The sequence below is a fragment of the Spermophilus citellus genome (assembly GCF_964194105.1).
Source record: "Spermophilus citellus genome assembly, chromosome: 17".
NCBI classification, from domain to species: domain Eukaryota; kingdom Metazoa; phylum Chordata; class Mammalia; order Rodentia; family Sciuridae; genus Spermophilus; species Spermophilus citellus.
The window spans coordinates 78,843,997-78,856,292 of NC_138199.1; the positions used below are offsets into that span (position 1 = coordinate 78,843,997).

The following is a 12,296-nucleotide window of genomic DNA, read 5'->3' on the forward strand; positions in this document are numbered from 1 at the left end:
TTGGCATCAGTAATATACTATTGTTTCTTGTGTCATTTGGAAGGTTATAGAGTTAGCAACGTTATGCAGCTTATTCCTCAGTTACATTCTACAGTTACAAAATGCAATGTTAGAAGCTTTGTGTAACTATCAAGAAAGTTTATTATTTATAGTTACTGTTAGGTGGGCAGGTCCAGGAGCATAGGCGCTCGGTGAAACATTTTTCTTGTATAACAAGAGTGTTTCTTTATTCCCAGGAGCTGTGTGCCTGTGATCAAGGTCAAAGCCGATAAGACTCTAGCACAAAGCCTTCTAATGCAGGGCATTGCTAAAGCAGGTAGGCATCCCTTGTGTTTGCACAGAAGTTTTCCTAGCATCCAGGCATTCCTCGTCTTGGCACAGAAACTTCCTAGCCACCAAGCATGCCACATTCATGAAGCCATCAGAGACCCCAGTCCAAAACACAGAACCCTTGTGGGCCAAAGGGAAGCTTTAAGGCCAAAGGAAAGCTGTTATATCAGTTTTACATGCTATAATGTGGATATAATATTAGTTTTAAAACTGAAGAGCTGCCTGTGACCTTTTAATACAAACATGTCATCCATACTATGAAATTGTAATGGATATAATAGCTCCCCTGTGAACTTTATAACTAATATGGTATCCATATTATGGCATCAAAAACTGACACAGTAGCTGAAATGTGTGATTTAGTATTATATCCATACCGTGGACCTAAAACCAATAACATACCTTTCCTGTGGCCCTTCATATTAATATAATGTCCATATTATAGCATCTAAAACTAATATAATAGCTGTCCTGTGGCTTTTAGTACTAATATGATATCCATATTATAACATTTGCCAAGGTCCCTTAATATTAATATGATATTGATAAACTAGTACCTAAAACTAATAAAATATTTGCCCGTGGGCTGGGGATGTGGCTCAAGCGGTAGCGCGCTCGCCTGGCGTGCGTGCGGCCCGGGTTCGATCCTCAGCACCGCATACAAACAAAGATGTTGTGTCCGCCAAGAACTAAGAAAAAATAAATAAATATTAAAATTCTCTCTCTCTCTCTGTCCCCCTCTCTCTCACTCTCTCTTTAAAAAAAAAATATTTGCCCGTGGGCTTTAATACTTTTTAAAATTTAATATATTTAAATATATATATTAAATATATATATTCATATATACCATCTAAAAACAATATATTAGCTTCCCTATGGCATTAAATATTAATATAATATTCATACTGTGACATATAAAACTAATATAATAGCTACACTGAATTTTTTAAAAATATTGTTTTAGTATATGGAAACAATACCTTTTTTTTTTTTTTTTTAATGTGCTGAGGATTGAACTCAGTGCTTCACATGTGCTAGACAGGCACTCTACAAATGAACCACAACCCCAGCCCAACTACCCTGTGACTTTTAATAATAATATAACATCCATAGAGTAACCCACAAAACTAATATTGTAAATTCCCTGTATATTATATTAATATAATCATTATATTATTATTAATTATTAATATGACATCCTTGATATAGTATCTAAAACTGAAGATCTCTTCTATGGCCTTTACTATAGCTATTAAAAGTGGCATAAGGGCTGGGGATGTGGCTCAAGTGGTAGCGCGCTTGCCTGGCATGCATGCGGCCTGGGTTCAATCCTCAGCACCACATACAAAGATGTTGTGTCCGCTGATAACTAAAAAATAAATCTTAAAATTCTCTCTCTCTCTCTCTCTCTCTCTCTCTCTCAAAAAAAAAGTGGCATAATAGTTTTCTTGCAGCCTTTAATACTATACTAACATGATATCCATACTCTACCATCTAAATATAACAAAATAGCTTCCCTGGAGCCTTTAATAATAATGTAATATAGTATTACAGCATCTAAAACAAATAGAATAGCTGCCATGTGGCCTTAAATACTATCTTATCATATTATTAGATAATACTGACAAAATAGCTGCACAGAATAGATGCTATAACAGAAACATGATAGCCACATTATGGCATGTAAAACTGATACAACAGCTGCCCTGTGACCTTTAATACTAACATTATCCATATGATAAGTTTAAAAATTGATAAATTACCTGCCTGTGGATTTAGTGTTAATATTTTATCCTTACTATAGCATCCTTATTATAGCATCTAAAACCAATATAATAGGTTCCCTGTGGATTTTAGTACTAATATAATATTCATATTATCAATCTTAATCTAATATATCTGCCTTGTGGTCTTTAATACTAATAAGATATCCATACAATAGAACCTAAAATTAATGTTATAGCTGTCCTGTGGGCTTAAATACTAACATGATATTCATATTATAGCTTCAAAATTGAATATAGTAACTGTCTGTGTTTTTAATTCTAAAATGATATGCATATTATTATATCAAAACCTAAGATAATGTATGCCATGAAGCTTTTAATAATAAGATATTCATATTATAGTATGTAAAATGAATAGCTGCACTGCCTCATTTATTACTAATATAATACTCATCCTATAGCATCCAAATCTGATATAATAATTGTCTTGTGGCCTTTACTACTAATATAATATATAATAATATCTAATTACTACTAATATAATATCCATAAAATAGTGTATAACTGTAATGTAAGAGCTGCAAAGTGGCTTTTATTATTAACTCAAACTCCATTCTATAACTCCTTAAACTTATAACTCCTTAAAAATAGCTTGTTGTGGCATTAATATTAATAAAATAAGTATCCTGTGGCTTCTAGTACTAATATAATAGGTAGCCTTCAATGTTAACATAATATCCATATTATGAACTCTAAAACAAATATACTAGCTGCCCTGTGACCCTCAATATTAATATATAATCTGTACTATAGCATATAAAACGGATATAATAGCTGCTTTGTGGTCTTTAACTAAGAGGATATCCAAACTATAGCATGTGAAGCTTACATAATTGTTGCCCTGTGCCATTTAATATTAATAGGATATCCATACCAGAACATCTAGAACTAATATATGCCCTTTTACCTTTAATACTAATACAGTATTTCCATTGATATTAAAGATCACATTATGTGTGTTATATTAATATTGAAGGCCACAGTTCAGCTATTCCATTGGTATTAAATGTGACTGGGAGGGTGTGTATATACTAATATTTATGACCTCTATTACTAACTTAAAATCCAGAATATAGCATCGTAAATGGACATAATAGTTTCCCTATGGCCTTTAATACTAATATAATGTATATATCAGAATATGTGAAACTGATATAATAACTACCTTGTGCCTTTAGTATTAATATGATATTCACACTATATCATTTAAAGCTAATGTAATAGCTGCTCTGTGTTTTCTAATACTAACATTATATTCACATCATATCATCTGAAACCGACATAACCACTGCCTTGTGCCTTGAATACTAATGCAGTATTCATGCTATAGCCAATAAAATAATGGCTACCCTTCAGCCTTTAATAATCATATCATGTGAGTATACTAGCATCTAAAATTGATAATAGCTGCACCATGGCCTTTAATATTGATATAACATCCATACTTGGCTTATGAGACTGAAATAATAGCTGTCCTTTGTTCTTTTAATACAAATACAGAATCCATACTGTAGTATCTAAAACTGATATAATAGCTGCTCTGTGGCCTTTATAACTAATGATTTCCATACTATAGTATCTAAAATTAATATAATTGCTGCTCTGAAGAATTTAAGATTAACACAATGTGCAAACTGTAACACCTAAAACTACTTGCTGTCCTGTGTACTTTAACACCAATATGGTATCCATATTATAGAATCAGATATTAATACATCAAGTTTACTGTGATTTCAATAGTTATATATTCATACTGTAGCAACTAAAGCTGATATAATATCTGCCCTGTGACCTTGAATAATTATGAAATAGTCGTACTATCCATACTAAAGTCTCTTAAACTAATATAATGGTGAGTCTCTGGCATTTAGTACATGTAAAACATATTTACTTCAGCATGTTAAACTGTTCTAATAGCTGCCCTGTGGCCTTTCATATTAATGTAATATCCATATTATAGCATCTATTGCTAATAAGATAGATGAACTTTAATCTTTTTGGGAAATATATATATATTTTATATATTAACATATAATAAATATAGTAATATATTGATATATTTATTAATATAGAAAAATTATTAATACATTTTATATATTAATTAAAGGTTAATATAACATTAACCTTTTAATGTGAAATATATATATATTTGGCTCTGAAACAAATGTAATAACTTCTCTGAGTCCTTTATTACTAATATCCACAGTGTAGCATCTGACATCTGATATATTAGTCAAACTATAGGCATTAATATTATTATGATATCCATGCTACAGCATCAAATGTTTTTAAAAAGTTGACTTTTGGCCTTCAATACTAACACAATATGTATACTATGGCATCTTAAACTACTATGAGAGCCATCCTGTAGCCTTTACTACTATGTCCATAATCTGGCTTCTAAAACTGATGTAATAGCTGCCCTGTGTCCTTTAGTAGTAATGTAACACCTTTCCTATATAAAAACTGGAAGAATAGTTACCCTGAAACTTCAGTATTACTATAATATCCATACTATTGCATCTGAAACTAATACAATATCTGCCCTGTGCACTGTGTACTGTAGCATCTAAGACTGATGTAACAGTTGTCCAATTGCCTTTGGTATTAATATAACATCCATACTAGTACATCTACAACAAACTTAGTAGCTGTCCTGTCTTTTAATAGTATTATATTCATACTATAGTATCAGAACTGATACTATAGCTGTTCTGAGGTCTTTCATATTAATGTGATAATCATACACTTGCATTGAAAACCAATACCATAACTATACTTTAGGTTTAATCTAATGTGATATATATTATTTCAAATAATATATATCACACTGCTAATCTCACTCATCAGCTGCTCTTCCCGTGCACGACTTTACCTCACCAGGATGCTACGGTCATCCTGCTGTCCATCTGGAGTGCCTCCAACAAGGTGAGTGCAGGCTTCCAACTTGCTGGATTAGAATTAGGGGTTAGGGTTAGGGTAAGGGGTTAGGGTTTAGGGTTAGGGGTTAGGGTTAGGGATTGGGGTTAGGGTTAGAGGTTAGTGGTTAGGGTTAGAGGTTAGGTTTAGGGTTTAGGGTTAGGGTTAGGGTTTAGGGTCAGGGTTAGGGGTTAGGGTAAGGGGTTAGGGTTTAGGGTTTAGGGTTAGGGGTTAGGGTTGGGGTTGGGGTTAGGGGTTAGGGTTAGTGTTATGGTTAGAGGTTAGAGGTTAGAGGTTAGGGTTAGGGTTTAGGTTTAGGGTTTAGGGTTAGGGTTAGGGGTTAGGGTTGGGGTTGGGGTTAGGGATTATGGTTGGGGTTAGGGTTAGGGTTAGGGTAAGGGGTTAGGGGTTAGGGTTAGAGGTTAGAGTTTAGGGTTAGAGGTTAGGTTTAGTGTTTAGGGTTAGGGTTAGGGTTTAGGGTCAGGGTTAGGGGTTAGGGTAAGGGTTTAGGGTTTAGGGTTAGGGGTTAGGGTTGGGGTTGGGGTTGGCGTTAGGGGTTAGGGTTAGTGTTATGGTTAGAGGTTAGAGGTTAGGGTTAGAGGTTAGGGTTAGGGTTAGGGTTTAGGTTTAGGGTTTAGGGTTAGGGTTAGGGGTTAGGGGTTAGGGTTGGGGTTGGGGTTAGGGGTTAGGGTTAGGGTTGGGGTTGGGGTTGGGGTTGGGGTTAGGGTTAGGGTTGGGTTAGGGTTAGGGTTAGGGTTAGGGTTGGGTTAGGGTTAGGGTTAGGCAGAGCTATAATATGCTGAAGTTAATGTTCAGGCTTTGAAACAGGCACATGTCAATTAACTAGACCTAGGCAAGCTGCTGGTCTCATGATCCTTAAAGTGACTACTTTAAATATTATTCCTTGCTTCTTCAGTTACAGCCTTTGTGGCTATATCTTAAAACTTACAATATATGGATTTTCTTAATGTTTGACTTAAATTACTTCCAAGATCCTTCATGGTCAGATAAGTGCTGATGGAAGGATGAGAACTAAATTACAATGCTCTAGAAGACAATGTAATGAATAATGTGAATGAGCCCTCTGCTCTATGGTTTATGGAAAGGCTTAAATGCCAATGAAAATATCTATGTTACTGAAGCAAGATTTAAAATTAGGTAGTCAGGGCTAGGGATGTGGCTCAAGCGGTAGCGTGCTCACCTGGCATGCCTGTGGCCCGGGTTCAATCCTCAGCACCACATATAAACAAAGATGTTGTGTCTGCCGATAACTAAAAAATAAATATTAAAAATTCTCTCTCTTAATTAAAAAAATAAAATATAAACTTAAGCATAAAAAAATGATTTTAAGAGAACATAAATAAAAAGTATTGAGTTTGTCTTTGTGGTTGAATTGAACTGGCACCCAGATTGGGCTGTGAGAAGCATGCCTTAGGTCTGCATACCTAGAACTAAAAAAATTTTAAAAAATAAATAAATAAAATAAAATTAGGTAGTCAGTGTACTTAGGTAAATCGGGTCTAATAACGAGTGAAATCTAAAATGGAGGCCATGCTCACAATGATTCCGGGAAATGCAGGACAACTCATGGAATGTTAATGAAGTCCCGGAAAGGCCCTAGGCCAAAGTCCACCCCAAAGAAATGTTAATGGAGCCCAGGAAACAGCCCCCAACAGATTTGGAGATAGCCCATCCCAGAGAAGTGATAAGCCCATCCCCAAAGGTGATAATTAAGTCCTTCCTGCCCAGATTACTTGTTTGGCCCACCTGTGTCCTAATGTTACAGCTGTTGACCAGTGACAAGTCCTTGCTTCCCCCATGTTGAAGAATAACACCAAAGAAGCACGCCGAAGCAAGGTCAGAGTAGAAATTAGAAGTTTATTAAAGGACAGCAGAAAAGACTTCTCCCGGAGGAAGAAGGGGACCCAAGAGGTGGAATCCGTGGAAGTGCGGTTGTCTCCCCTTTTTATAGTTCTTTCAGTGATGGAATGTAGGTGGGAAGGCCCGAGGGGTGGGACACAGGTGGGCCAAAGAAGTAGTCTGAGCAGGAAGGACTTCATTAACACTTCTTTGAGGTGGACTTTGGCCTAGGGGCTTTTCGGACTTCATTAACATTCCATGAGTTGTCCTGCGTTTCCTGGAATCGTTCTCAGCATGGCCTCCATTTTAGATTTCACTCGATATTAGACCCGATTTATCTAACTACACTGACTACCTAACTTTAAATCTGGCTTCACTAACCCTTCCCCTTGCATTCCATCACCAAACCTATAAAAAGGGGAACACATTTGCCCACCAACGGATTCCACCTCTTGGGTCCCCTTCTTCCTCCAGGAGAAGTCTTTTCTGCTGTCCTTTAATAAACTTCTAATTTCTACTCTGACCTTGCCTCGGCGTGTGCTTTTCTGGTGTTATTCTTCAACATCGGGGAAGCAAGGACTCGTCACCGGCCAACAGCGGTAACATTACTATGGCCGAACACAATTCTTCCCAATAAAATTGGGAAAAGATTAAGAATCTTCTGATGAGTGTTTGACAGAATAATAATTATCACCTGGATCTTCCAAGTTGATTGTGTTACTGAAATGATATGTTTTCTACTAATTCCTTTTGTTTCAGTAGTAGATCATGGGGCTGGGGTTGTGGCTCAGTGGTAGAGCGCTTGCTTAGCACATGTGAGGCCCTGGGTTCGATCCTCAGCACCACATAAAAATAAATAATATAAAGGTATTGGGCTGGGGATGTGGCTCAAGCGGTAGCGCGCTCGCCTGGCATGCGTGCGGCCCGGGTTCGATCCTCAGCACCACATACAAACAAAGATGTTGTGTCCGCCGAGAACTAAAAAATAAATATTAAAAAAAAAAAATTCTCTCTCTCTCTCTCTCTCTCTCTCTCTCTCTCTCTCTCTCCTCTCTCGCTCTCTCTTTAAAAAAAAAAAAAAAAAAAAAATAAAGGTATTGAGTCCAACCAACTACAACTAGAAATAAATATAAAAAAAATAGTAGTTCATGATGACTTCGGACCAGTGACTGAAAGATATAATTCCCCAGTTGCTTATATATATATATATATATATATATATATATATATATATATATATATATATATATAAAGAAAGGGATAATATGTGGGGAGCCAGTCTGAATGATTCAAATTCTCCTTCCCTGAGCCAGAGAGGCTTTGACTGGACAGTGAACCAGTCCCAGAAATTTGAGGACACGTCTTCAGACATAGGCATGTTGCCCCATGGATTGAGCTACACTCATCTGTTTCTTTGTGATATTACCCCTTTGCCCTGTTTGGGATAGAATGTTCCATGGAAATGCCCTTTGTGTGTGGCCCTTTCTCATACTCTGTCTTTGGGCGTGGCCTTCCTAGATGTCAGTCAACCTGCTGACAGCAGACATCAAGAAGCTAGACTCACCCCCTGAAATCTGATCTCTTGCCTCATTTGAATGGTATGCTCTTTCTCTCTGTTTCTGCGGACCCTTAAGGTCAGAGGAGCCATCACAGGGCCCCAAAGAAAAAGGTATCTCTGTCTCTTGTGTGATTATTTTATGCAGCCCAGTTCTCCTGGAGTGACCCTGAGTGTTTTAGTCGTGAGAAATGAGACACTCCAACCTTATCAAGAACTTGCCCCAGCTCCAACCTGTTGCTAAGGTAATCTGTCCCAGGAATTGCCCCTTCCTACAGGGAGCTATAAAGTTGTTAATTAATGTGTCCTGGGCTGCACCATCCTGCTCTTTCCCCTTCAGGCCATCTGTTTCCCATCTTTTGGCCAGCCCACCAATCATTTCCTAGGTCTAGTCACATACAAAGTAAGGAGAGAGATAAGGGGAAGAGAGCAGGAGAACAAAGGAAGCCTAAGACATAAAAGGGGCAGAATGCCTCACTTCGTGGGATAACAGGATACCAGCTATGGCATCCCCTTATTATCCCTTTTTAAATAAGTCCTGCTTTAGATGCTTGCCTCAGTGTGCTTCTCTAATGTTCAAACTTCAACATGTGAGGGAGCAAAACCAATAACTGGTGGTATCAAAATGACAGACTGCACTATTCATAACACTATTCATAACCCTCAGGGACCTGCAGCTTGCAGAGACCTCTGCAGTGAGGGCTATATTGACAAAATGACAAACTATGTTATTCATTACCCTTGGGTGACTGCTGTTCCCAGTGAAAGACCCCCAGACCCTCAAATCCCCCGTCCAAAAGAGAACTAGCGTCACACTGGCTGCAAAAGCAAGAGGCAAGTTTATTAATACACAGGCACCTGCGGGTGCACAGCAAAACCTCAGCCGAAGCTTTGGTGAACTGGCACACCGAGCTTTGGGGTACAGATCTTTTATAGGGAAAAAGGAGTTGTTTTCCACCTAGCACAATAACAGGTGTTTTTGAATCCAGCATACATGTCACTTAAAGGGTAAACTTGTTTTTCACTATGATAAACTTGTTTTTCACTATAGGTTCCCGAAAAACTCATTAATCTCATAGGTTTACATTTTGTTTCCTCCCTGTTCCCGCTTATGATCCCAGTTTGCTCAAGCATGTCCTGTGATGTGGTCAGGGTGCCCTTTCTCAACAGGTTATGTGGTGAGCTCACCTGTTTACTGCATACTTTCTACTTTTCATAATCGGGCCTTAGGTTATGGGGCTGGGGTCTTTCACCAGTAGCCTCTTAAGGGCTCAGAATCCCTGGGGGTGCCTGCATATCCTGTAACCCTGTAACTCCCAGACATTTCTGTGGTGAAGCTGTATTGGTAGAGGACACTACATAGACTCTTCAAGTCCTAGGGAAAGCATGGGGTCTGGCGCTTCTATGGTTCTCCCAGCAGGGATGTGCAGGCAAAACACTATCCTACATAACCCAGAACCCTCAGGGGCTGCAGCTCCCGGATTCTTCCTGGCAACTGAGCCGAAACACTACATTACCAATAATCTCTGGGGCTACAGCTCCCAGAACACTCTGTGTTGAGTGGGCAAGCCATTGGACTGCATTACCCACAATCCTATGGGGACTTTAGCTCCCAGAATCCTCTGCAGTGAGTGGGCAAAACACTAGGCTACATCACTCACAACATTCAGGGGCTGTTGCTCCAAGGATTCTCTATACTGAGAATGGTAAGGCAGAGAACTATGCTACCCAGAATCCTTGGGGTGAGGTGTTATCCAGGTAAGTGTGCAACCTGAAACTCCCAGAGACTTCCACAGTGAGGACTTTGCAGGCAGAAGGCTAGACTACACTACCCAGAATCCCTCGGGGACTGGAGCTCCCAGACACCTTCCTGTTGAGGGCTGCAAGCTTTTTATTGAGTACACAAATTCATCTGGGGTCTCCAGGCAAATCCAAGAAGCCTTGATGGTGAAGTCCACTTAGATAGCATGGATGGTATTACCCAGAATAATCAATGGCCCACAGCTCTCAGAGACCTCTGAGGTCAGGGCTGCCTGAGTAAATGGACTACAATACCCAGAATTCCTGGGGGGCTCAGCGCTCCAAGGTGCCACTATAGTGTGGTCTGCATCAACATAGCACCAGACTACAATGTCCCTCATCCTTGGGGGCCTCCAGCTCCCAGATCCTCTGTGGTGAAGGCTGCAAGGGCAGAACATCAGACTACACTTCCCAGAATTCCTAGGGGTTCCTGTGTGATGATGTAGCCTGCAGATCCTAAAACCCCCTGCAATGAGGGCTATGTTGTAGAATACTGGACTAACTAGCCAGAATCCTGGGGGTATGTGCTACTTTCAGCCTCCATAGGCTTCTGGGGTGAGGGCTGTATGGGCCAAACACTAGACTACACTGCCAGAATCCTCCAGGGTGCCTGGAGCAACATGTGGCACACAGCTGTCAGGTCCTTATTTGTAACAAATTATTTATTAAAAATGTATTCCAGGGCTGGGGCTGTAGCTTCCTGGTAGAGTGCTTGCCTAGCATTTGTGAGGCACTGGATTTGATCCTCAGCACTACATATAAATAAATATAATAAGGGTATTTGTTCAATCTACATCTAAAAATATTAAGAAAGTTTTTTCCATGGCTTTCATGGAATTAAACTCATGAACCACATTTTTCTTTGGTTGAGAAAAATGCAGTTTATTTGTCAGTATATATGCATTTCCCCCTCTTTTGAAAATGTTTTTATTAATGCATTTTACTTATACATAATAGTGGAGTCCATTTTTTTAACAATTTTTTAGTTGTAGATGGACACAATATCTTTATTTTTTATGTGGTGCTGAAGATTGAACCCAGTGCCTCTCACTTGCGAGGCAAACACTCTGCCACTGAGCTACAGCCCCAACCCCGTGGGGTCCATTTTGATACATGTGGACATGCATGGAATATAATTTGTTCAATTTCATGCCAGTATTTCCATTTTCCCTCTCCACTTCCTTCCTCCTTCTCCCCTTTTTCTAGTGGTCTTCCTTCTGTTTATTTATTGTTTTGATAAGTTGGTGTTTTATAGATATACATGAATGGGGGATTCACTGTGGTATAGTCATATATGTACTTATATCATTTGGTCAGTTTCATTCTGCAGTTCCTCTCTTTTCCCATCCCTCTTCTTTCCTGCTACATCCCCTTCTATTCCACTGACTTCCCTTTTATCTTCATGAGAGCTCCCTCTTTTGATATTTCCTTATTTATCTCTAGTTTCTGTATATAAGATAAAACATTTGATCTTTGCCTTTCTGAGTCTGGCTTATTTCAATTAGCAGGATGTTCTCCAGTTCCATTCATTTACCAGCAGATGCAATAATTTCATTCTTCTTTATGGCTGAGTAAAACTCTTTTGTGTGTATAAACCATGTTTTCTTTAACTGTTCATTTGTAATGAATTCAGCAAAGTGGCAGGATATAAAATCAACACGCATAAATCAAAGACATTCCTGTATATCAGTGACAAACCCACTGAAATGGAAATGAGGACAACCACCCCATTCACAATATCCTCAAAAAAAAAAAAAAAAAAAAAAGAAATACTTGGGAATCAACCTAACAAAAGAGGTGAAGGACCTATACAATGAAAACTACAAAACTATCCCCCCTTCCTATCTCCCCTCCCCTTCCCTCCCCTCCCTCTACCCCATCTACCATAACTCATTTCTCTCACTCTCTCTTATTTATTTTTTTCCTTTCCAAGCAAGGTCCTTCTATGAAAACCATACCTTTCAGAGTGATTTCTGAGTTTCACAGTGATGCTCAGCATTCTTTTCACCAAGCCAACAAATGGCCATTTCACAGGGCTTGGAGGT

The 12,296-nt window shown here is 38.6% G+C and overlaps 1 long non-coding RNA gene across 1 annotated transcript in view; it reads left to right on the forward strand.

The window, feature by feature from the left end:
• Positions 1 to 234: 234 nt before the first annotated feature.
• The window catches only part of LOC308636098, a 140,449-nt gene continuing 128,387 nt past the window's right edge, over positions 235 to 12,296 (forward strand). The window contains exon 1 of the long non-coding RNA XR_014019343.1: positions 235 to 316. This is a non-coding gene — a long non-coding RNA (uncharacterized lncRNA). The remainder of the gene's footprint in view (positions 317 to 12,296) is intronic.